Here is a 27,481-nt window from a genome sequence, read left to right as displayed (position 1 = left end):
CTCAATACCGGAGGCCTTTTACCTCTTACATAAACCCAATTCGATCACCTATGATCAACCAAATCTCCTTCACATATGATATTTCATTCCATGACCACAACCATTGCCACCACCACGATCTACAATGAGATCTTACATTAATTTATACAAACCTTAAGGCCTAAACCAATTAGGTCGGTCACCTAAAAGATATTACAATAAGATCATTACATAAATCCATATTACAATGATATGCCATGTTGGCTTTAGACCAAAACAACATTATTCAATCCATAAAACATCCCGGTAATGTGTAGAGAACACGTTAACATGATACCGGTCCATAACCTAGATAGGTACTGGACCTAAATAGATTCTCCATGCCAAAGCGATGTCACAAATCAATCAAGGTACGATCAAGGATCACCTTCTGCATCCTAAATTCCATCTAGAAGCCGCACCAACACCACTTATGCATCCTGTCAAAGATTCTCAGTAAAAGCTCTGCCGATAAAACCTTAAACTGTTACTAGTAACACTAGTTCTTCTATCGGTAACCAAAACCTGTATGTCGGTAACCAATCATAACAGCTAGTGTTGACATCAATGACAAAACATCAATGCAACACATAATCAATTCCGTCATATTGCCAACAAATTAGTCATGAAGAACATCAGTGCATGAAAAAGCAATTTGAGCACCTCAATTTTCTACTCAAAAAGAATATTGGGGTAACTGATTCTATAAAAGTGTCTTCTTCAAATCAGGAAAATACTAAGGACAAAGAGAAATTAAAAGGCAAGGCCTTAGTTGCTACATCATCATCTTTATCTCCATTGATTATATATTATGATGCTACACACCATATAGGTTCTCACAAGGTTGAGTTTTTGTCCTTAGAAGAAATCAATATGCCTTCAATCACCCTAGGGGATGATACTCCAGCATTGATCAAAGGGAGAGGGTCTGTTGAAGTTGAAGGAGGAACATTTTTAAATGTTTTTAAGTGTGCCTTCACTAACAACTAATCTCCTTTCATGGTTAGATCATTGACTTAGTCTTTTGCAAGTTCATTCATCTACAAGCTCTTCTTGGCATGTAGCCTGCATCAACAACATCATCATCCTTGGGGGGCACCTTCTAGGCTTCTTCTCTTCTTATTTCATTTCTGGAGGATAGTTTTTTCCCACTAGGTTTTTTACCTTTCTCCATTTATGAGAGATTGCTTTGTACATGGGTACCTCACTAGGATAGTAGCCGAGACCCATTTCCTTCTTGTCCTCCTAATTTATGCTTAAAGGGGGTGTTAGTGTATTTAATTTATTTATTTACACTTAGGCTTACTTAAGCCTACTTAGTCATCCATTCACGCTCGACACTTTTCCATGCAAGATGTCAAGTCCATTAGGAGTTGTTAGATAGTTGTCAACTCGGTTTCGACATCTTCTCTACCTTTGGGGTAGGCAACCTGCCACCACTCCATGTTTGAGAAGTCTTATCCTGATTTCATGGAGATCGGGTGTCTTTTCTACACCCAACATATATGTGTTCATAAGCTAATACATTGTTTCAACTTTGCTCAATTTGTGTAATCTTGTGCTTATTTTAATCTCTTTTATTCTAGGGTTTGTCACATGGTATTAGAGCGATTTTGAGGTTATCCAAGCCATTGGTCAACTTTTCTCATATTTGGGTTGTTATTGTGCTTGTTATTTATCTTCATTTGATCTTGGTGTTTTCAATTTTCTTTCCTAAAAAGGCTTAATGGGTCAAATAAAGGCCTAGAAACACAAATTATAAAGGTGAATTTTTTTCACAAGAACTAATGTGCAAGACCATAACACTTTTAAAGTTAAAAACCCAAAACAATATTAAAAACATTAACATAATACCACAATCATACTCAAGCTCACACTTATAAAATCAAACATAGTTACAACACTAACATATGATCTAATCTCCTACATATGAAAGAGGATCAACTGCATTGATGAATCACATTAAGAAATGAGATCTCAACCCTAATTGCCCATTGACATGTACCTACACACTTGCAATTGACATCAGTGCACATTCACAATTGGCATCAATATTGTACCCATGGATCATATATGAAATGACAATATGAACTTGCTAAATAATAAACATCAATTGCACTACATCTAAACATTAATAATTATACCATATCACTACTCATCACATCCTCTTGTGATGAGGATTCATAGGGTATAGGTTAGACCTCAGGATTTAAATTATTTTATAATTTTTGTTAATTTTTAATTCTATGTAAAAAGTACAAGTTAAAAGTAACATGTTAGTTTCCTAGTTATTAGGAAGTTAGAATATATTAGAAAATTTTAGGAGGTTAGTATAAGTTGGAATTTATATTATTTTGGTCATTCCTGCGAAGATTTGGATGAAATTCCAAATCCTTAATTTTGACATACATAATGCTTCTATAATAATGTATTTTGCTCTTTTATGGAGCATATTGGAATGCAAGTTTTACAGTGTATTATTTTGCAAAGATTAGTGTCAATTTGTCTTGCAGAGATCTATGGTATTGTTTGCAAATTTCATCTCTGATTGTTGGTTAGCTTGCCTCTTTCTATATCAGTTGGTATCAGAGCATTCTCTGATCCATGGGTTTGGACTGTTCATTCAAATCCATTTATCAAAAAAAAAAAAAACAGTCTTGAAGCTCTCCATAATAGCATGTATTTTTTGAATATTTTGCACTCATTTCAAGAAAATTATTCATCCAAAAGCAACTGAAGGTGTTTGCTTTAAAAAGTAAGTACTTTTCTTTTGAATTTTTTATGTTTTTGCTTTTAAAACCAGTGCTATTCTTTCATTAACAACTTTATAGATAAGAAATATTTTGTTAAATGGTTTGTGGATCTAGAAGCACCTTTCTAAGATCTTTCTCAAACGCCTAGGTGGTTTTGTAAGTGGTTTTGAGTGCAAAAACATGGTATTTGGATTAAAAAATTGGTTTTTTGCCTTTTTCATTGTTTTTCTTTGAAAAATAAAGAATTTTTAATAAAAGATGTGTATAGGGCTCCCAAATGATAAAAGAAAAAAAATGTATATTTCAAGTTTGTTGGGAGAGTATAAATTGTAGGTTGTGGTCTACTTGGCATTTTTTAAATTTTAAAGTTTGTCCATTGAGTCTTGAGGAGTCCCATGCATCCCTCTAAAGAAGTTTCACTTAAAGATTTAAAGGATTTCTTGATTTAATTGTTTTTGTCAAACCCAAGTCTAATAGAGTGTTGAACCTCATTGTTAGTCCACTTTTTTGTTGGGGGATGATGAGGATTCATAGGGTATAGGTTAGATCTTAGGATTTAAATTATTTTACAATGTTTGTTATTTTTTAATCCTATGTAAAAAGTACAAGTTAAAAGTAATATGTTAGTTTCCTAGCTATTACAAAGTTAGAATATATTAAAAAATTGTTAGGAAGTTAGTAAGTTAGAACTTCCTATTATTTTGGTCATTCTCGTAAAGATTTGGATGAAATTCCAAATCCTTAATTTTGTCATACATAATGCCTATATAATAAGGTATTTTGCTTCTTTCTGGAGCATATTGGAATGCAAGTTTTACAGTGTATTATTTTGTAGAGATTATTGTCAATTTGTCTTGCAGAGATCTTTGGTATTTTGTCTGCAACCTCTAACTGTTGGTTAGCTTTCCTCTTTCCATATCATCTTGACCATAAGGAATTGCATCATAAAATATCATCATTAGATACTAAAAATCACAATTAGAAGTAACTAAATAATATCTTTCACATATCTCTAAAACATCTAGAGTAATCATTGTAACATCATCACCTTAATTGAGCAACGAGGGCAAGCATATGGAAATAGATTGTAACCTCTCATCAATAAATTGACAATCATCTATGATATCCAATATAAATGACCACATCAATTTCTAACATAATTACTAACACTAAACATCATATCACATAGGTTATAAATGAAGCAGAGTAGCACATAAACATAAATCACATCAACCTCAACTCATCTAACTAGAATCTTCAACATCACATCATAGCATAGCTTTAACATAACTACTCCATACTTAAGCATCTTAATATTCAAGAACTCACTATACAAAACCCAATCAATTGTACAACATCACAATTAGGGAAGGACTATAAGTACACCTTAAAAATATGAGCACTCGAATAGATCACATTAAAGCATGTATGCACAAATGAAACATAGAACTAGGTTAGCAACATTGCAATAGGGGTGACATCACAGAGCACAATGAAGTTTGGTTAATTTTCCTATTTATGAAGTTTGGTTCACTTTCCTATTAGCATTCTTGTCATGTTGTGGTAATTATTATCCTTAGAGTTGTATTGTGGAGTGAAATTAATTTAATTATAATGTATGGTTTCGATTCACATATTATTTAAAAATTCCAAAAACATTTTTGTTTCTTGTTTATCATATGTTTCTATGTGGTTTGAGTAGATAACTAATTATTTTCTAGATAAGGATACAGTTGATGCTCATGCCATGTATTGTTTTGTCCCTCTAGTAGGGCTTGCAATTTCTATAACATATTTTAGTATTTTATGTCATATCTTGTAGGTAAATTATTCCTGTATAATTTAGTAATCCAAACTTCTAGAAGTAGGATTACTTGCATATCATCCCACTTGCCTTACTGCCTTCAACCCTTATGTATACAACCATTATGCTTTTCAAAATTCTTATGCCCTAGAATGAAATTGGACTTAACTAAATTCTAGGTTGCTAGAAATTATCTTATTTAAAAACTTACAATTTTGTCCCAATATCACATAGTCTACATAGTTACCTCATGTAACTAACTTATGTAACTAACTTATAGCATTGCTAATAAGAACAGTCATGATATCTTGTAAATCATTTTGCTACATTATCTTGGACATCTTTTTTCTTTCTTAATTAGAAAAAGAGATCAAACCATACTTGTAACAAATCCTTTTTATTTGGATGACAACAAAGTTTCACCTTTAGGATATCACCTCATATTATATTTTATTTTTTTCAAATTTTCATATAAAGTTATGTGCGCCATTGTAAAATTAAATGGAACATCCCATAGATTGTAACACTACTTTTAAACAATTTTTTCATTCTCTACTCCATTTAATTTATTGAACAACAAAAAAAAACTCAACATATGCATACTTATCATTGATTTCTTTGTAAAATACCCTTTAGTCTATTGATGAAGTTGTTAAACTCATAAAAAGGACTCTAAATTCTTACAAAATATATCAACCCAAATTCTATAACACACAATGATAAAAACCTAATAAGACCCAAAAATATTAAAAATGTTCATTTGATCCATTTGACCTAAAAATAACCATAATGATTGTTATCAAGAAACATTTATTTACTAAATCCATTAGGGGAAGAGTAGTGCCCCTCCCTGACTCATCTTTCAATGTATGGATCAATATACATTATGGACTTGGTTTAGACTCTTTTATGATACTTATGATGGATGCTTATGGATTTATTTATATTTTAGATACTTATAGTTGATACTAGACATTTCATATTGATAGTAATATATTATGGTTTTATGCGGATGATGATATATCTAGGACTATTATGAAGATTGGATATATGCATGGTTATTTATATGAACTCTTTAAATACATGTTGGGGTTTATATTTGTTTATGATGGGATGGTGTTATGTGCTAATCTTATTCTATACTTATATTGGATGTGGTGATGATATTGATGATGTTATGGATGGCACGATTGTATTACTACTACAGACATGATAGAGACAGTGTCATACCACTCGTTTACAAGCATGGTATGATGTCATGACTCTCTTTCACCCATTTGATTATTTTATGTCATATGTAAGAATATATGTTGTGTTGGACATTGTTGCTGCTAGGATATGTTGTTGCCATTGATGTCAACATATTCTTGTGTTTTGGTATTGTAGAGAACTGGTTTCAGTGATCCGAAAGTCTTCTTGATCATATCATCTGATTCGGTGATTTCATTTGTGGTTTTGGTCTTTAGTTTAGTGGTTGGTTTTTGATCCAATGAGCTCCGGTATGATCATATCTTGTGTTGCATATTTGGGAGAATTTTTTGGATGTTCGTGTATATTTTAATTTCACGTGGTTCATGATTTGGTGCCCCATAAGCTATCTTTCTTATTTGATTTGTTGTTGTTGAGTGCTCTTGAACGTTAGCATGTTGATCGATGAAGATTTGCATAAGTGGTGTTGATGCAGCTAGTGCAGATGGTTCTAACATGCTTGTTGGTGTTTCCTAATCATTTCCTATTTGTCTTTGTTGTATGCATTGATTATTGTGTGTGTTCTTAATGATCTTCATGGTTCGGTGATATTCTTCGTGTTATGCGGTATTCTTGGTGGTGTAACGTGTTGCAGTTGATCTTGGCGATATTTTTGATGGTGATGCATGTTTGAGGAGTTGATTTAGGTCCATGCTATGTTGTTTATGACATTGTATTGGTCTGGTGGTTGATTTATGTATTGTGTAATGTAATTTTGTAATTAGGTGTTATGGGTTTGGCCGACCTTGTAGTCAAGGTTGATGATCTGTATAAATGGGTGTAACATTCATGTAATTTGGGACATAGGTGTTGAGTCTGCATTATCAGAGAGTGGTGCATGTGCAAAAAAGTGAAATCATCTTTCGGTGTGGTTTGTTGAGCAGAGATTAGTGAAGGGTAGACATTTGAGCTTAACGGAATTGTCATTAGGCATTAGCAGATGCTATTTTTGTAGTAGATTCTTTCTGGATTGTAGTCTGAATCTTTCAGTAAGGTAGTGAACCTTCCCTAAGGGTTGGAGCCTTTTGGGTCATTATAATTTGAGCAGTGAGCTCTAGGCAATGTGCTTGAATGCATGTGCATTCCCTATTATAATATTTTCACATACTACTATAGAGTATAATCTTATTGTGGGTAGGTTCCCGTCGTGGTTTTTCTCTTAACCGGATTTTTTACGTAAAAAATATTGGTGTTATGTGTGTTGTTGTTATTGTTGTTATCTTTCTTTTTGTTGCAGTTGTTCAGATCTAAGATTGTGCTTAATTGTTTTAATCCGGTGAAAAAACATTGGTGTTGTGCAGGAATGTGGGTACTAGACATTGACTCCACCCGATTTCACAAGTCTAAGTGTATCTCTAATCCTAGTGACAAGTTGATTGGAGGTGACATGAGGTCTTATCATACTCTAGGCTTAGTTGATACCTTGTTAGTCTAATATCAAGGTTAGAGTTGTCTAGTTTAGGCATCATGTGGTATTTTATGTAATTCTATGTTGGGATGCCTTGTAGGACCCCTCCTCGATCAACCTCTTTTGTATGTTTTGAGTTACTTCAGTGACTGTTCTGTGGAACATTATTGTATTTTGATTCGGATATTATGCAATGTTATTTCATGTTTTATCTAGATTTATGGTGTATGATTTTATGCAGTATCTCAGTGCTTATGAATAATGTTATTTTATGGATCTTTATCATGGACTGACACTTTTCCCTTATATTGCGATGCGTTATTTATATGTTGCGTGTTTGCAAGTGTATTGGGATGTGAGGGGATGATTTTCCTTCACTCACTCCGATGAGACGGGGAATGTCATGATTCTCCTACATCAGTGTGTGTGCCATGTCTGTATATTTGTATATTGGTCTATATGCACGTGTGGTTCTTTGGTGCTGGACATTGTAGGTACTAGTACCAGGTAGGTATGGGGTATTGACTCCACCTGGTTTCATAGGTTTGAGCATGTTTGATATATCCAATGGGGTTGGAGGAGATAGTTGTTGTACCCTAGCTTGACCCGCAGTTACACTGGTGTGAGTGTTGTTAGTCAGTTGTGTTTCCCCGTCTAGCTGGTATGCGAGTCATAGTGCGTTGGTTTGGTCATTTGTGAGTCATCATTTGATCTGTCTTAGTTTTGTGTGTTTTCATTTATTTAAATGGTTATTTAATTTAAATGAATGATGCTATCTCATGTTGGCGTAATTAGCTAATTATTATGCTCTCTCATTATTGATTTATTTAAATTGATGAAATGCTAGATTAAATAGTTAAATGGCTAAATGTTGTTGTTAAATATGGATCGAAGAATAATGACAGCGATTCTGGAAGACTGATTGTCGTGAGTTATTGATCGTCTCCATCATTGAATCTGGTTTAAATACAAGAGGAAAGGTTGCCTACGTAGGGACATGTCCATACGTGGTAGTTGCCACGTATGGACATGTCCCTACGGAGGCAACCGTTCATAACAATTAGTTTGTTTATGTTTAATTTCCAAACTGTATGCTCTGTTAATATATCACTCTCCAGATAATAACCGATTTACCATTAGTTAGATTCAAAAGGGCTATATCTTAACACTCCCTCTTAGCAGGAGTGGATCTAAGTAATTTTCTTGGGAGCATATTTTGTCATGACTTCCGACACAATTCAGGACAACATTTAATATAGTCTTGTCATGACAATAAACTCAATATCATGATATTTGGCTCAGTCCGGGACAATCACTTAAGAAGTCAATCATGAGATGATCACATACTTTAGGATCAAGATATCCGGCACAGTTCGGGACAACAACTTAATGTAGTCAATCTTGACACTTGGTCAACTATTGTCAAGATCGTCACCTTGAAATAGTAACCTTAAACATAAGAAGATCGTCATCTTCTTGAACACAGTTAGAATAGTGCAATATACATTTTATTTATTTATTCAGGAACAAATTACACATGGTAGGAATTTCATCCTAATAATTTCAATTATAATCTAGTCATACCAAGTTTACTTCTGAAGTATTCTATCTTCAATCTTGCAAGTGGCTTGGTGAAGATATCAGCATTTTGTTCTTCAGTACTGATGTACACTAGTTTTATGACGTTTCGATCTACCATATCTCTTATGTAGTGATAAGGGATCTCAATATGTTTGGATCGATTGTGAAAAACTGGATTTACTGAGAGCTTGATACAACTCTGATTATCATAGTGAATTATTGTTGAATTCAGAGTTTTTCCAAATAATCCAAATAATAACTTTCTTAGCCATACCGCTTCACGAGCTCCCATGGAGGCTGCCATATATTCTGCTTCGATGGAGCTTTGTGCAACTGCTGACTATTTTCTACTGAACCAAGCTATCATAGCAGAACCAAGACTGAAGCAAAACCTTGTAGTACTTTTACGGTCAGTGGTACTTCCGGCCCAATCAGAATCAGAATATCCTTCAAGTTGAATCTCAACATTTTCATACTTTAAGCCAAGTTCGATTGTGCCTTGTAAATATCTTAAAATGTGTTTAGCAGCCATTAGATGTATCTTCTTAGGTTCACACATGAAGTGACTTAATACATTTGTAGCATAGCAGATATCAGGATGAGTATTTACCAAATACATGAGTGAACCGATGATTTGTCTGTAGAGTGTGGGATCTGTAGGTTCTGAATCTTCTGCCTCAATTTTCAGCTTGTGCAAATTAGTTTCCATTGGTGTAGCTAATGGCTTACACTCCATCATCCCAAATCTAGTTAGAATATCTGTGGTGTACTTTCCTTGATTTAGGAAGATGTAGTTTTTCTTCTGCCATACTTCTAATCCCAGAAAATAATGTAGAAGCCCTAGATCCTTCATATCGAATTCTGCTGCCAAGTCTTGCTTACATTTCTCAATGAGATTATCCTCTCCTGTTATCAAAAGATCATCCACGTAAAGGACCAATATAATAATATTGCCATTTGAAGCCTTGAAGTAGATGTTGGGATCTGCTAGGTTCTTGGAGTACCCTAGTTTGGAGAGATAGTTGTCTATCCTTGCATACCAGGCCCTAGGTGCTTGTTTTAACCCATAAAGAGCTTTCTTTAGTTTACAAACATAGCAATTTTTATCACATATGGTGAATCCTTCTGGTTGTTCTATATATACTTCTTCTTCAATTGAACCATTTAGGAAGGCAGTCTTTACGTCCATTTGGTGAATTTTCCATCCTTTGGATGCTGCAATTGCAATGATTGTTCTTACTGACGTATACCGGGCAACTGGGGCAAATGTCTCTTCATAATCAATTCCTACTTTCTGAGAGAATCCCCTAGCCACAAAGCGAGCTTTATGTTTTTTAATGCTACCATCAGATGCATATTTGATCTTGTATAGCCACTTGGATGAGACAACCGATTTGTCTTTTGGTCTAGGCACTCTATCCCAAACATCATTCTTTAGTATAGATTGATATTCTTCAACCATAGCATCTTTCCAAGCCTATTTTGATAAGGCTTCTCTGACATTTGTTGGTTCAAAATTTGTGAGTTCGGTTAGAAGTGCAGCATAACATTTTAGAGTTCTTGTTCTCTTATTTTCTTTGGAAATTTCATTTGGTTCTACATTATTCTCTTCAATCATTTTCCTTGCCCATAGAGGTCTTTTCTTGTTATTGAGTGTTTCAATATTTTCATCAACAAGAGGTTCAGAAGCTCTTATGATGTCCTCCCTCTCAGTGTCTGAAGGTTTGGAATTTTCTATGATATTCTCCCTCTCAATCTTAGTTATGTGATCTTCTTCTTCTTTAGTAATGTTATCATCCTCAGGTTCTTTGAGTGTAGTGTTTTCTTCAAACTTTACATCTCTACTTATCTCAACAGATTTTTTCCCTGGAATGTAAATGCGATATCCTTTAGTATTTTCACTATAGCCAATGAAGATACCTCTTTTTCCGAATGGTTCTAGTTTTGTCCTCTTTTCTTTACGAACATGTATATATACGGGACAACCAAATATCCTTAAATGACTTAAGTCTGGTTTGTTCCCTATAAAAGCTTCTTCAGGAGTTATGTTTTCTAGAACTAAGTGCGGACATCTGTTTTGAATGTAGACTGTTGTATTTGAAGCTTCTGCCCAGAATGAAGTGTGTAAGTTTTGGTCATGTATCATGGCTTTTGCTACTTCAATTATGGTTTTGTTCTTTCTTTCTGCTACTCCATTCTGTTGTGGATTATATGGTACAGTATACTCCCTCTTAATCCCAACAGAATTACAAAAGTCTTTGAAGTTGTCAGATGTATATTCTCCCCCATTGTCGGACCTTAACACCTTAATTTTCTTCCCTGACTTGTTTTCTACTAGTGCCTTGAATTCTTTGCACTTAGATAGTACTTCATTTGAGTCTTTGCACTTTAGAAAATATATCCATGTTTTTCGAGAGTAGTCGTCAACAAAGATTATGTAGTATAAGGATCCAGTTAGGGATGGTGTTGACATGGGACCGCATAGGTCTGAGTGAAGTAGTTCTAAAATAATTTTTGATTTGTGCTCGCTTGAGGGAAAAGAAACTTTCACATTCTTTCCCAAGGCACATCCTTTGCAAATGCCTGTGTGTTCAGATTTTAGTTGGGGCAGTCCTGAAGTAATCTTCTTTATGTTGGATAGAGCACTATATCTTAGGTGTCCTAATCTTTTATGCCATAATTCATTATTATTTGAAACTTCAAGATTTAGTGCTTCCTTTTGATCACTGCATAGTTTGTATAGGCTACCATCTCTTGAACCTACTATTATGGCATTTTTTATATTTGTATTTTTAGGCCAGAGTAGAACTTTATCTTCATTGAAGGTAACCCGATATCCTTGATTAGCTAGGCCTAAGATTGAGACTAGATTTCTTTTTATTCCAAGTACAAACAGAACATCCTTTAATTGTAGAGATACTCCATTTCTTAGTTTGATAGTACAGGTCCCAATTCCTTTCACAGGATATGTGGAGTTATCTCCAATAGTAACCTCTTCACTTGAGTGCCCGTTAAGTGTTTCAAACTGATTTCTGAATCCAGTTATATGCCTTGATGCTCCACTGTCTACGATCCAAGTGTTTTTATTTGTATTTATTTCACTTGATAGGGCTAAGAAGAAAAGTGAGTTTTCTCCTTTGACTTTGGCTAGACTAGCTTGTGTTTTCTTCCTTTCTGGACAATTCCTGTGAGTGTGCCCATATTTGTCGCATTTGTAACACTAAATTTTAGACATATCTCTTTTCTGATGGTTTTTATTTCCTCTCTTTCGTTTGGAGAACTTTTTCTTTTTGTTGAAGGTATTTGTATTAAGTGCTTGGATTTCTCCTTCTTTATTTGTCCCTAATCCTCTTGAGATTAGTTGAGATTCCTCTTGAATGCACTCATTCTTAAGTTGTTCAAATTTGCGTAAGGGGGGTGTTCTACTAATACATTGAATGTAGGATTCCCATGAAATTGGTAATCCTCTTAGGGCTATGAGAGAGATTTCTTGATCATCTACCTCATTTCCAATAGTTTGTAATTGGTCTTTTACTTCAGATATCCTTGAAAAGTATGTAGATATTGTATCATCTTTATTCATCTTTATGTTTAAAAGTTGTTGTTTCAAGGTTAACATTTTGCTCACATTGTTAACTTCATATTTATTTTTAATGGTTTTAAATACTTCATATGCTTTAGGCAGTCTGGCTATAGATGGAAGAATATGATCTTTGACTGAGTCAATAATTATTTTCTTTGCTTTATTATTATGCCTTTTCCAAGTAGATTTCTCTGGTTCATCATTTGGCATGTCTAGATTTTCTTCTATGTAAGACTCTAATTCTAGTTCTTCAAGAATGGCAATGATTCGTATCTTCCAGGAAATGAAGTTGGAGGCTCCCTCGAGTCTATCTTCCACTCTCATATTACTTGACATTTTGAATATTTTCTTAGTCGGATATATCCTCTACGTATATAGCCTCTGCGTATATAGCCTCTACGTTGATTTGTTATTTACTTCCGATAAATGCTTATGAGTAATATGGTTGTCTAATTTATTCTCTTAATATGCTGGCTCTGATACCATGTTGTTAAATATGGATCGAAGAATAATGATAGCGATTCTGGAAGACTGATTGCTGTGAGTTATTGATTGTCTCCATCACTGAATCCGGTTTAAATACAAGAGGAAAGGTTGCCTACGTAGGGACATGTCCATACGTGGCAGTTGCCACATATGGACATGTCCCTAGGGAGGCAACCGTTCATAACAATTAGTTTGTTTATGTTTAATTTCCAAACTGTATGCTCTGTTAATATATCACTCTCTAGATAATAACCGATTTACCATTAGTTAGATTCATGAGGGCTATATCTTAACAAATGTATTGTGTAAAGTTGCATTGATATTTTTGTGAAGTAAACAATTGCCTAGCCATTTAAAAAGGTTAAATGATTATGTTGAAGGAAGTATTTAAGGAAAAAGAAATAAATAAAAGCTTCCCTTTTTATTTTTCCATTTGGCCTTTTTAATTTAATCATTGGAAAGAATTATTATTTTTGGGAAAGAAATAAATCTGATTGCCTTTTAGTTTTAAAATATTTAAATTTGATTGGATGTAAACTTTAACCTAGAAGCTTAGGTTAAAAGATATTTTGGACATCCATTCTGGGGATTCATGGCAAGAGAAGAAGACAATTTTTGGAGAGAAAATTCTGGAAAAACTCCCTGGAGGAGCTGTAAATTCGACCTGGTTGCAAGACTGAAATTTCTTCATCTCTTTGCTTGCTAATTGATTCAAGGTTGGAGGTTCCCTTCTTGTTTTGATTTTTTTTTTTTTTAATTCAAGTTTGCTTCCTATGTCTGGAAATTTATGCAATCTTCCTATAGATGGTTGTGGAATAATTGGAATGGAAGAAATAGTGTTTATTATTGTTGGTTTTGTGAAATCTATATCACATGTTTGCATTTAGGAAGGAAATGGTTCATTTCTCTATCTACTGTGTGTTTGTTCTTGAAAACCAATTTCTTGTTTTACCTCTTATATTTGGAATTAATGATCTAGATTTAGCTTGGTGTGTGTTTTCTAGTTTCATGTTGAATAGATTTGGGGTTCTTGTGGGTCTATATTTCATCTTTTACCTTGCTGGTAAATATCCATTTGAGAAAAATGGATTTGGTACTGTGTATGTGTGTGCCTATGAACTGATCCAGGAATGAATCATTTTCATGTTTAAATGATTTGGTGGAGAGTTAATTTTTATGCCTTGGAGGCATGTGTTTTTGTTTGTTTTGTAGACTTTATCGCTCCCGTGATGGGCTTGTCTCATCATGTGAGTCAGTAGTGTCTGCTACCTGCAGGTAGCAGTACTACCAGTCGGCAGCACCGCTACGCAGTAGCAGTGCTACCGATTGGTAGGACTGCCACCGATTGGTAGCAGCACTACCGATCAGTAGGACTGCTACCAGTTGGTAGCAGTGCTATCGGCTAGTAGCGGCACTATTGGTCGGCAGTACTGCTGGTAGCAGTGCTACCGGTCGGTAGTGGCTGTTACCAGCGGTAGCAGCACTACTAGTCGGTAGGGCTGTTACCAGTGGTAGCAACACTACCAACAAGTAGTGCATGTTGCCCCAGCAACAACACTACTGCGAGTTGGCTTTTGCCACCGCTTGACCCTGTGCCTTACCAGTGCAAACTGGTATGTGTTATAAATTTAATTTAATTTTATTAAGTGAACATGTTGATGTGGTTGTTTTATGTTAAGCATAAATGGTGATTTTTCATGTGATTTTTATTATGTGGTTAATAAATTTATCAATGGAAATCAAGGCATGAATTAGAGATTCAAATTGGTAGATTTGGATATATTCTGGAAATGAATAAAATGCATGTTAGGAATTCATGTTATAACCGGTTGAATGTTTAATGTGGATTTCATTCCTGATGGAAAATTGATTTGGAAATTGAATAATGTGACTATTGAAAGAATGTTTTATTTCATTTATTTTCAATCAATGATGTTGCAAGTGTATTATGTGTTGCTTTGGTCTGTGGTTCAGTCGTCCTGTGGAGGCGTATTTGGTACCTTTGACCAAGAGATACATGTTGGCTTCATTGTCTTAACCATGTAGTGTCTTTGCCTTATGGTTAGCCAAGAGTCAAAATGTCCTTGTTTGATCACTTGTTTTTGATAGTGGTGTTATGGTTGTTTGCTTCACCATAGGGTCCTCGGGGAGTGACCATGTTTGTTTAGTGTCCTTTGAGAGAGTGGCTTTCGCTTGGGGGTTGCACCCAAAGTGGTAGGCATTACAACCCAGTGAAAGTCAAATAATAACTGGTAATCTAATGAATTGATTAGGTGGGTAGTATCATAACATTAAAAAGATAATTGTACCTCACACCTGGGTGAGTGCTTGTATGAGACTCATCATGTTGTGAGAAGGCCTAGAATGGCAAACCGACCACCTTGGCTTCACGAAAGGCTGGTAGGGTCCACATGAGACTTAGTTGGAACCGGAGGTTTGGGAGAGGTTACCAGGATAGTGAATCAGGACCTATGGAGATTGTACCATGGTATCCATCTTAAGCTATGTGATGACACTCTCTCATTTGGTTCACTTATGTGTTGTGATGTTGAGTCACCCGTATTTTTGTGGGGTCATTTTGTGCTATCATGGAGTCGTATTGTTTTGTCGACCATGTCATGCTTATGCTTGTTTGAGGGTCCTCAACTATCTCCTACCATGATGGGGTGATTCCATTTGGGAATTACATGGTTGGGTGGTAGTGCCACTCCCCATAGGATGTTTGGATTTGTACCTTCATGTGAGGATTGGCTTCGCAGGTGTTCCTGTGGTTCGTGACTCATGCTTCATCTCTTGTTTGATGATTATTGTTATTTGGAGACCCTTGTGGTAATTGTATCATTGTATCTTTATCTTATGTAACCTTGTAAATGGATGAGATCTATCCTTATATGTTTATTGAGAAGCTATGTATTGGAAGAGCAATGTAATCCTATGTTGGGATGTTTTTATCAGTTTCCTTGATGATGTTAGTAAATGCTTATTAAAGTGGATATTATATTGTATCCTTTCAATCTTTCTTTGATAAATCTTTATTTACATATGGCTTCTTGTGATCATTGAGTTAATGATGCATATGTGGATTATGATTTTTGTGGAATTTATTCTTGAAGTTAATTCTTCATTGGTAACCCTTAAGGAATTCTGATGTAAGTCCTCCACTTGTGTTATCGTGCATGTGGTGTAAATGCACTTATGATGTTTATACTTAAAAAAAAAATGTTTCACACTTGTGGGTTTTCCTTCGGGGTTCCTAGCGAGGCATTACATTTGGTATCAGAGCCCATGTTTCAACACTGGGTACTCTAGATTTGTAGTGAGCCCATTTGCCTTGACCTTTTTGTGTAGGTTTTGTGGTGTGACTTCCTTGTGTCTTTCTTGACTTTGATCTGAAACTTTTTCTCTTGTGTAGTGTTAGGTGATGGCTAGGAAAGCCAAGGGAGGTGGCTACGTTGGTGGCTACACCAAACGCAGAGGAGGAGGAAGGGGTTGAGGTTTTGATCGCCATAGTCCTTCGCCAACACCCACTCATGCGAGTGTGGATAGGGATCAGTTGATTCATCAGGAGGAACTGCATTCAGTAGAGCAAGTTCCCGAAAGGGAGGAGTTGCATCAGATGTTTTAGGAGGTGCTAGCTAGACTAGGCCCCAGACTCGAGGTGGATCAACCCATCCATGGCCGGGTAGAGGGATCGCTTCAACAGATTCCAAAGAGAGAGAGAGAGAGAGAGAGAGAGAGAGAGAGAGAGAGAGAGAGAGAGAGAGAGAGAGAGAGATCTCCTAGAAGGAGAGAGGACCCAGCGGACCCGGATCCAGTGATCTTAGGGCACATGAGGGACTTGATGAGGTCCAATCCTCCCTTCTTTGATGGAAAAGGTACCAGTCTCGAGGCAGAGACCTGGCTTATCCGTTTAGATTGGTGTTTTGCTATGTATCCTTACAGTAGCAACACCAAGGCAAGGTGCGCGATCATGCGTCTCAAGAGCTTCACATCTATCTGGTGGAGATTAGAGGAGGAGAGGATCGGTGTGAGCATTAACACCGCATCTTGGGAGATCTTTTTGGAGAGGTTCAGGGCACGATTCCTCTCACCCCAGTGGAGGCAGTCGCGAGCAGATGAATTCTATGCTCTGCGTCAGTTTGGGTTGTCAGTGGATCAGTTTGAGCACAAGTTCTATGAGCTCAAACAGTATGCTGAGATCAACAATGATGAGGCTATGCTTGTGCAACACTTCTTGAGGGGTCTTAATGACCGCATTAGTGGAGGTGTGAGAGTTTTTGAGGCTACTTCAGTAGAGGTAGTCGTGGCGAAAGCCAGGTTGGTAGAGCAGAACCTTAGCTATGCTCATGGCAACCAGTTTGGAGTTCACATTGGGAGTGATCCTTTCAGTGGGTCTAGAGGTAGAGGGAATCAGTCCCAGCTTATTGCACCTTTTAGGGGTCCTCAGGCACCAGCCAAGGGTGGACAGCAGCATCAACAACCACCTAGACCAAAGAACTCTTAGAGCCAGCGGGGTGGCATCTCTCAGTCCCGAAAGATCAGGAGATGGCAAAAGGGTAGGTAGACCTTTTCAGGGCAGTCTTCTCAGGGAGCATCTCAGGCCCCTAGTGGGGAGAGCTTTTAGTAGTCTAGTGGACCGTCTGGGAGTAGAGGATTGGTTAGGGGAGTTTTCTTCACTTGTGGTCAGTATGGCCACAAGGCCGCTCAGTGTCCTCAGCATCCTCACCAAACGAGTAGTTAGAGGCCAGTCGCATCAGAGCTGACAGTGGGGGATGCAAGTAGATCCCATAAAGTATTTGCAGCGGTGGATGACTGCCAGGCTAAGAATCAGAGTACTGTGATTGAGACCACAGGTGTGTTGTGTGGTACCCCTATCTCTGTACTTTTTGATTCCGATGCTTCAGATTCTTTTATTTCTTCATCTATTATGGAGCGGTGCGGGATCATGTCTACTAAGAAGGCAGATAGGTGGCAAGTAGAGTTGGCTACCAGTGTGCGAGTGGTTGTAGATGCCTTTGTTCCTAGTTGTGAGTTGGACCTATGACCCTTTGTCACTTCAGTTGACCTTCGAGTCATTCCTTTGGGGTCCTATGGAGTTGTGTTGGGGATGGATTGGTTATCATCTCATAGCGCTCATGTAGACTGTCGTCTAAAGATAGTAGAGTGTGTATATGACCATGGCAGGAGAGTGGGGATCATTGGAGTTCAACGATTGATATCCTTACATATGATTTCTTCTATGCAACTTAGGTGGTGCATGCGTCAAGGGTGTCAGCTTTTTGCAGTTGATCTTGAGGATGTGGATGAGGGAGAGAGTTGAGAAATCGCTCTTGATGGTCACCCTATTCTTCAAGAGTATGCAGATGTGTTTCCTTTGGATATTCTCGGTATGCCTCTGAAACGAGACATAGATTTTCGCATTGGCTTGGTTCCTGGTGCGGAACCTATTTCGAGAGCACCATATCGGATGACTACTCAGGAGTTGAGTGAGTTGAAGTTGCAAGTTGAGGAGTTATTGGCCAAGGGATTCATTCATCCTAGTGTTTCCCCTTGGGGTGCGCCGGTTATCTTCGTCAAGAAGAAGGATGGTTCTCTTCGATTATGCATTGATTATCAACTGTTGAATAAGGTAACCATCTGGAATCGATATCCATTGCCTCGGATTGATGATCTCTTTGCTCAGGTGAAGGGAGCCAAGGTGTTCTCTAAAATAGACCTGAAATCTGGGTATCATCAGTTGCACATTCAAGATGCAGACATTCATAAGACGACATTTCGTACTCGTTATGGTCACTATGAGTTCGCAGTGGTTCCATATGGGTTGACGAACGCACCTTCAGTGTTCATGAGTCTTATGAATGGGGTTTTTCACACCTACCTTGACCACTTTGTTCTTGTGTTCTTGGATGACATATTGATTTATTCTAGATCCATGGAAGAGTATGAGGGTCACTTGCGTCAGGTATTGTAGTGCTTGAGGGAGAATCAACTTTTTGCGAATTTGGCGAAGTGTGATTTCTTCCAGTCAGAGGTGAGCTATCTTGGTCATATAGTTTCAGGAGAAGGTGTATCCATGGATCCTTCTAAGATCCAAGCCATTGTTGATTGGCCAGCACCGACCAATGTCTCTGAAGTTTGAAGTTTCATGGGTTTGGTCGGATATTACCATCGCTTTGTTCAGAGATTTTCTCAGATAGGCCATCCGATTACTTCTCTTCAAAGGAAAGGGAAGAAGTTTGTTTGGTTAGAGCAGTGTGAATTGGCTTTTTGTACCTTCAAGGAACTCCTTGTTAGTGCTCTAATTTTGGCAGTTCCTGACCCATCCAGAGATTTCATGGTATGCACAGATGCCTCTTTAGAAGGTATAGGTGCAGTGCTTATGCATGATGGACGTGTGGTTGCCTATGAGTCTCGCAAACTCAAGGATCACAAGTTGAAATATCTAGTTCATGACTTAGAGTTGGCAATTGTAGTGCATGCATTGGTTTGTTGGAGACATTTCCTGTTGGGGCGTCGGTTTGACCTACATAGTGATCACCATAGTTTGTAGTATATTTCACGCAGCCGAACTTGAATGCTCGACAACGAAGATGGATGGAATTCCTCTGCGAGTATGATTTTGAGGTTCATTATATTCAAGGGAAAGAGAATGTAGTGGCAGATGCTTTGAGGTGTAGGCGGCATGAGGTTGCAACATTGTCCCTTGGTGTGGACTTGAGTAAGAATTCTTGGAGTTCTTCCTCGGGACACCTGGTATCAGGATGTTAGAGCCATGGCGGAGTCTGGAAGACCATTGGAGGGTAGATATTCTGGATGTTCTCTTGAGCTAGGTGGTCTTCTTAGACATCTTGGATGGATCTATGTACCTCCTTTGGAGGGTCTTCGCGTTCAGATCATGACTGAGGCCCATTGTGCACCTTGTTCGGCACACCCTGGTGTCAAGAAGATGCATGCAGATCTTAGACAGATATATCATTGGGCTGGTATGAAACATGACATTGCTGATTTTGTGTCCAAGTGCTTGGAATGTCAGCAGGTGAAGGTGGAGCATCAGCACCCTACAGGGATTTTACAACTGAATTTAATACCGGATTGGAAATGGGATATCATTTCCATGGATTTCATAGTAGGGTTGCATGTTTCTTCGTGGCGTCATGATGCCATCATGGTCATTGTTGATAGATTGACCAAAGTTGCTCATTTTGTTCTTATTCGATCTTCTTATACTGTAGCAGTGGTGGCACTAGTCTTCTTGGAAGATGTGGTGAGGTTGCATGGGATCCCAAGGCGGATCATTTCTTATAGAGACCCTGTCTTTACATCGGCCTTGTGGACCTCACTTTAGCATGCTTTGGGAACCCAGTTGAACTTCAGTTTAGCTTATCACCCAGAGACCGATGGTCAGACTGAGCGTGTGAACCGGGTCTTGGAAGACATGCTTCACATGTATGTTATGGATCAACAGTCGCATTGGGAGGAATATCTTTGCCTTGTGGAGTTTTCTTATAATAACAGATATCACAGCTCTATAGGCATGTCGCCCTTCCAGGCATTGTATGGTCATCCTTGCCATACTCCTTTGAGTTGGGATCAGTGGAGGATAGGGTGTGTTTAGGACTGGATTTTCTTCGTGCAATGGAGCAGCAGGTTGAGCAGATTTGTGGGCATTTAGTTGCTGCCCAGGATAGGCAGAAGAAGTATGCCGATGCTCATAGAGTCGATCACTAGTTTTCTGTTGGCGACTGTGTGTTCTTGAGAGTGTGTCTGTGGAAGAGTTTGATCCATTATGGAAAGGGTTCTAAGTTGGCGCCTCGTTTTGTAGGCCCTTTTGAGATCCTTGAGAGGATAGGACCTATTCTCTACCGTCTTGCCTTGCCACCGAGTCTATCCCGCATCCATGATGTCTTTCATGTTTCTGTTCTTCATCCTTATCATTGTGATGTGACCCATGTTCTTGATTGGAACGCATTGCAGGTTGAGGACGGACAACTTTCCATGGAGCTCGTACGCATCCTTCAGCATCGGGATTTGACCCTAAGGGGTCATACCATCGAGCAGGTAAGGGTCCTATGGGACCCCAGTGATGAGTCCTCTGCGACTTGGGAAGATGCAGCGAAGATGAGAGAGCTTTATTCTTATTTGTTTTAGGCTTCCAGGAGTAAGCCTAGGCTTGGGGGGGAGGATGTAGTACCCCTCCTCAATCAGCCTCTTTTGTATGTTTTGAGTTACTTCAGTGACAGTTCTGTGGAACATTATTGTATTTTGTTTCGGATATTATGCAATGTTATTTCACATTTTATCTGGATTTATGGTGTATGGTTTTATGTAGTATCTTAGTGCTTATAAATAATGTTATTTTATGGATCTTTATCATGGACTGACACTTTTCCCTTATATTGTGATGCGTTATTTATATGTTGCGTGTTTGCAAGTGTATTGGGATGCGAGGGGATGAATTTCCTTCACTCACTCCGGTGAGACAGGGAACATCATGATTCTCCTTCATTGGTGTGCGTGTCGTGTCTGTATATTCGTATATTGGTCTATATGCACGTGTGGTTCTTTGGTGCAGGACATTGCAGGTACTAGTACCGGGTAGGTATGGGGTATTGACTCCACCTAGTTTCACAAGTCTAAGCATGCCTGATATATCCGATGGGAGTGGAGGAGATAGTTGTTGTACCCTAGCTTGACCCGCAGTTACACTCGTGTGAGCGTTGCAGTCGGTTGTGTTTTCCCATCTAGCTGGTATGCGAGTCATAGTGCCTTGGTTTGGTCATTTGTGAGTCGTCATTTGATCTGTCTTGGTTTTGCGTGTTTTCATTTATTTAAATAGTTATTTAATTTAAATGGATGATGCTATCTCATGTTGGCGTAATTAGTTGATTATTATGCTCTGTGATTATTGATTTATTTAAATTGATGAATTGCTAGATTAAATAGTTAAATGGCTAAATGTATTGTGTAAAGTTGCATTGATATTTTTGTGAAGTAAATAATTGCCTAGCCATTTAAAAAGGTTAAATGCTTATGTTGAAGGAAGTATTTATGGAAAAAGAAATAAATAAAAGCTTCCCTTTTTATTTTTCCATTTGGCCTTTTTAAATTAATCATTGGAAAGTTATTATTTTTGGGAAAGAAATAAATCCGATTGCCTTTTAGTTTTAAAATATTTAAATTTGATTGGATGTAAACTTTAACCTAGAAGCTTAGGTTAAAAGATATTTTGGGCATGCATTCTGGGGATTCACGGCAAGAGAAGAAGAGAATTTTTGGAGAGAAAATTCTAGAAAAAACTTCCTGGAGGAGCTGGAAATTCGACCTGGTTGCAAGACTGAAATTTCTTCATCTCTTTGCTTGCTAATTGCTTCAAGGTTGGAGGTTCCCTTCTTGTTTTGAATTTTTTTTTTAAAATTCCAGTTTGCTTCCTGTGTGTGGAAATTTATGCAATCTTCCTGTAGATGGTTGTGGAATAATTGGAATGGAAGAAATAGTGTTTATTATTGTTGGTTTTGTGAAATATATATCACATGTTTGTATTTAGGAAGGAAATGGTTCATTTCTCTATCTGCTGTGTGTTTGATCTTGAAAATCAATTTCTTGTTTTACCTCTTCTATTTGCAATGAATGATCTAGATTTAGCTTGGTGTGTGTTTTCTAGTTTCATGTTGCATAGATTTGGGGTTCTTGTGGGTTTATATTTCATCTTTTACCTTGCTGGTAAATATCCATTTGAGAAAATTGGATTTGGCACTGTGTATGTGTGTGCCTATGAACTGATCTGGGAATGAATCATTTTCATGTTTAAACGATTTGGTTGAGAGTTGATTTTTATGCCTTGGAGGCATGTGTTTTTGTTTGTTTTGTAGACTTTACCGATCCCGTGATGGGCTTGTATCATCACGTGAGTTGGTAGTGTCTGCTACCTGCAGGTACCGGTACTACCGATCGACAGCACCGCTATGTAGTAGCAGTGCTACTGATTGGTAGGACTACCACCGGTTGGTAGCAGCACTACCAATCGATAGGATTGCTACCGGTTGGTAGCGGCTGCTACTAGCGATAGCGACACTACCGGTCGACATTACCGCTATTGGTTGGTAGCAGTGTTATCAGTCGGTAGTGGCTGTTACCAGCGGTAGCAGCACTACCGGTTGGTAGGGCTATTGCCAGTGGTAGCAACACTACCGACAAGTATTGTCTGTTGCCTCGACAGCAGCACTATTGCGAGTTGGCTTTTGCCACTGCTTGACCCTGTGCTTTACCGGTGCAAACCGGTATGTGTTATAAATTTAATTTAATTTTATTAAGTGAACATGTTGATGTGGTTGTTTTATGTTAAGCATAAATGGTGATTTTTCATGTGATTTTTATTATGTGGTTAATAAATTTATCAATGGAAATCAAGGCATGAATTAGAGATTCAAATTGGTAGATTTGGATATATTCTGGAAATGAATTAAATGCCTGTTAGGATTTCATGTTAAAACCGGTTGAATGTTTAATGTGGATTTCATTCCTGATGGAAAATTGATTTGGAAATTGAATAATGTGACTGTTGAAAGAATGCTTTATTTCATTTCTTTTCAATCAATGATGTTGCAAGTGTATTATGTGTTGCTTTGGTATGTGGTTCAGTTGTCCTGTGGAGGCGTATTTGGTACCTTTGACCAAGAGATATATGTTGGCTTCGTTGTCTTAACCATGTAGTGTCTTTGCCTTATGGTTAGCCAAGAGTCAGTATGTCCTTGTTTGACCACTTGTTTCTGATAGTGGTGTTATGGCTGTCTTCTTCACCATAGGATCCTTGGGGAGTGACCATGTTTGTTTAGTGTCCTTTGAGAGAGTGGCTTTCGCTTGGGGGTTGCGCCCAAAGTGGTAGGCATTACGACCCAGCGAAAGTCATTTAATAACTAGTAATCTAATGAAGTGATTAGGTGGGTAGTATCATAACATTAAAAAGATAATTGTACCTCGCACTTGGGTGAGTGCTTGTATGAGACTCATCATGTTGTGAGAAGGCCTGGAATGGAAAACCGACCACCTTGTCTTCACGAAAGGCTGGTAGGGTCCGCATGAGACTTAGTTGGAATCGGAGGTTCGGGAGAGGTTACCAGGACAGTGAGCCGGGACCTATAGAGGTTGTATCATGGTATCCATATTAAGCTATGCAATGAAACTCTCTCATTTGGTTCACTTGTGTGTTGTGATGTTGAGTCACTCGGATTTTTGTCAGGTCATTTTGTGCTATCATGGAGTCGTATTGTTTTGTCGACCATGTCATGCTGATGCTTGTTTGAGGGTCCTCAACTATCTCCTAGCACGGTGGGGTGATTCCAGTTGGGAATTACATGGTTGGTTGGTAGTGCCACTTCCCATTGGATGTTTGGATTTGTACCTTCATGTGAGGATTGGCTTCGCAGGTGTTCCTGTGGTTCGTGACTCATGCTTCATCTCTTGTTTGAAGATTATTGTTATTTGGAGACCCTTGTGGTCATTGTATCATTATATCATTGTATCTTGATCTTATGTAATCTTGTAAATGGATGAGATCTATCCTTATATGTTTATTGAGAAGCTATGCATTAGAAGAGCAATGTAATCCTATGTTGGGATGTTTTTATCAATTTCCTTGATGATGTTAGTAAATGCTTATTGAAGGGGAAATTATATTGTATCCTTTCAATCTTTCTTTGATGAATCTTTATTTGCGTATGGCTTCTTGTGATCATTGAGTTAATGATGCATATGTGGATTATGATTTTTGTGGAATTTATTCCTGAAGTTAATTCTTTGTTGGTAACCCTTAAGGAATTCTGATGTAAGTCTTCCGCTTGCGTTATCGTGCATGTGGTGTAAATGCACTTATGATGTTTATACTTTAAAAAGAAATTGTTTCACCCTTGTTGTGGGTTTTCCTTCGGGGTTCCTGGCGGGGCATTACATGCCTTGTGGAGTTGTGGTTATTAATTAGTTAATTGATTTATATGGTTTATTGGTGTTAAATTAAATTAATGGTTGGTTTTGGATATTTAATATAAGTATATTTAATTATTGAGGGTTTATAAATATTATTGTTTATTTTATGGGTTCATATTTAATTGAGTATTTGTGTATTTGATTTAATTTGTTATTTATTTCATTGGCTTATTTTATTGTTTACCCTTTTTACTTAATTGTTTTATTTATTATTTACCTACCCTCTTTTACTATTGGCTTTTGATAGTTGTATTTAAAGATTAATATTATTTAATAATATTTTATCTCGATTTTCTGAATGGTTGGTAAGTTTAATATTATTTTTATTACTTTTGATTTTTTGGCTGTGATGATGTATGGTTTTTGGTTATTTTTTAAATGTGGAGATTTGAGATTTTTGAGAGGTTCCTTTGGCTGGGAGTTATTGGATTTCTGAATTTTAGCTTTGGATTGGATTTTTCCTGTAAATGCTTGAGGATTGAGGCTTGGGATTTTTGGATTGGGCATGGGAAGAGCTTGTTAGAATTTTGTGGACTTTGGCTTCTTCAGATTGTTGTGCATATCGTCTTCAATTTTCTTGTTGATGTCTTCGTTTCCAGGTTGGTGGTTTGAATCACACTTTATGCAATTTGATTTTATGGAAAGAATGTTTGCATTGCGATTGTTTTGAAAGGGAATTATGACTATTGTGAGTGTTGAAAGCATATTTTAGTGTATTATGCATTGTTGTAGTTCTATTTCTCTGATTTGGGGTGTATGAGGCCACATGGGTTTGTATTGTTGTATAGTGTCTTGAGTATCTACATTCATGGTGAATAGAATTTCACAACAATGTTCACTTCCTGAGTATCTACATTCATGGTGAATAGAATTTCAAAATTAGGATTAGTGTCATCATGTGTGATACCTTCACTTTCAGTAACCGGGGGATCATCAGTATGTACCGGTGTAGTATCCAAAGGTGGTGGCAAGTTGCCAGTTATCTTGATGTTTGGTATTCCACCAACTTTACCTTTCCCTTTGTCCTTATCCTTCTGACAAACTTTGAATGTTTTCTTCGACCTGTTCAATTCTTCTTGTTTTTCTTTTTCCACAAATAAGATATCCCATTTATCAGCAGTTTCCTTTGCAATCTCATTTACTCTACCTGCCATCAAACTCACTTGTCGGTGACCACTAGCAAAAATAGATCTGTTAGCTTCACAAATCAGGTCATCAATCTCTTCTTTTAAGTTAACCGGATGTACAACTAGAAGTTTTTCAACCTTAAGTTTCTTGTCCAATTCCATTACTACAATCCTCTTTGCATCTAATATCCTATATAGTTCATTAGGCAAGTCATCCACAACTTCAATTAAAACTTTCTTATATATATCCAGATGTAAGATTATACTATTTTCAATGCTTTCCTTTTTTGAATCCTTGAATGTGTTATACAATTTGCTCGCATTAGACAAATTAACATCATCAATTATTTCATTCAACAAATTATCCAATGAGGGTATGACTGGTTTCTATTTCTTCTTGGGAGTCAGTTTCTTAGTCAGTTGCCTTACTGCCTGTTGTTTCTTCCTTAAGGTTCTTGTCCTTTTGGGTGGAGGAGAGGGTACCGGTGAAGGTTTTCTCTTCCTTTCAACTCTTTTAAATTCAATTGGTATCTCACTGTCAGAGGATGTGCCAACCAGTGAAATGTATGCCTCCGGTTGCAGTCCTTCTCACTAGCCTTTATACTAGTAATGTTCATAACATTTTCTTTAGTTTCCTTTACCTGCTTTGATGCATCTCTTATGTATTTTTCTCTTTTCTTCTTTTGCTTCATTGTTTTCACATTACTTTCAATTGTTTCAACACTACCAAAAACTTCTTCTGTTGGTTCTCTAGGTGCATCTAACAAAGCTTTTGCATAAGTCTCAATTATGTTGAGATCTACCTCATAGCCCATTTCTGTTACCCATGCAGTCCTAGGTAGTACAACTTCCATCCATCTTTCATCCTTCTTGATTACAAAATGGATTTCTTTATCATATTTATCCACTACACTTTGCGTAAGTCTTTCTCTAGTTTTCATTTTGGCTTGAAAAGCTTTGAAATATTCAGTTATATTGTTTTCCTTAGCAGTACCCATGCCGGTGAAAGCTTCCTGTAATTATTTTCCTATCGGTATGTCATATCCAAAGTCTTTTTGTCCTATACCGGGGATCTCCTTTGTGAAATACAACATTAAGCATACTAAGAGATTACCAAAATGAAATGTTCCTTTCTTATCACCTTTAATCTTCTTCAAATTATCAATGAGTTCATCCTTTAGCCATTCACATACATCAATCATTGCATTATTGTTGACCATTTCATATGCACTATTAATGCAAAGACTAGAAACTGAATTAAGTCTGTTTGCATGTGTAGTCTTGTAACCAAGTATCATACTTATGAACCTCATATTGATGTCCTTGATGTCATTCACTCTTAGAGATCTACTATCAGATGTTGCTCTGGTTAGGGTCATGACTTTGTTGTTAGGAACCTTCTTTGTTTTGTCTGGTCTGCTGCTGGTTGAGGGTAAACCTGTTACTGCCCTAATTGCTTGCCGAGTGAATTTGCAGACAAAGTCTAACCAAACA

The sequence above is a fragment of the Cryptomeria japonica genome, chromosome 7 (genome assembly GCF_030272615.1).
Source record: "Cryptomeria japonica chromosome 7, Sugi_1.0, whole genome shotgun sequence".
NCBI classification, from domain to species: Eukaryota; Viridiplantae; Streptophyta; class Pinopsida; order Cupressales; family Cupressaceae; genus Cryptomeria; species Cryptomeria japonica.
Note: the sequence above shows the minus strand (reverse complement) of the source record.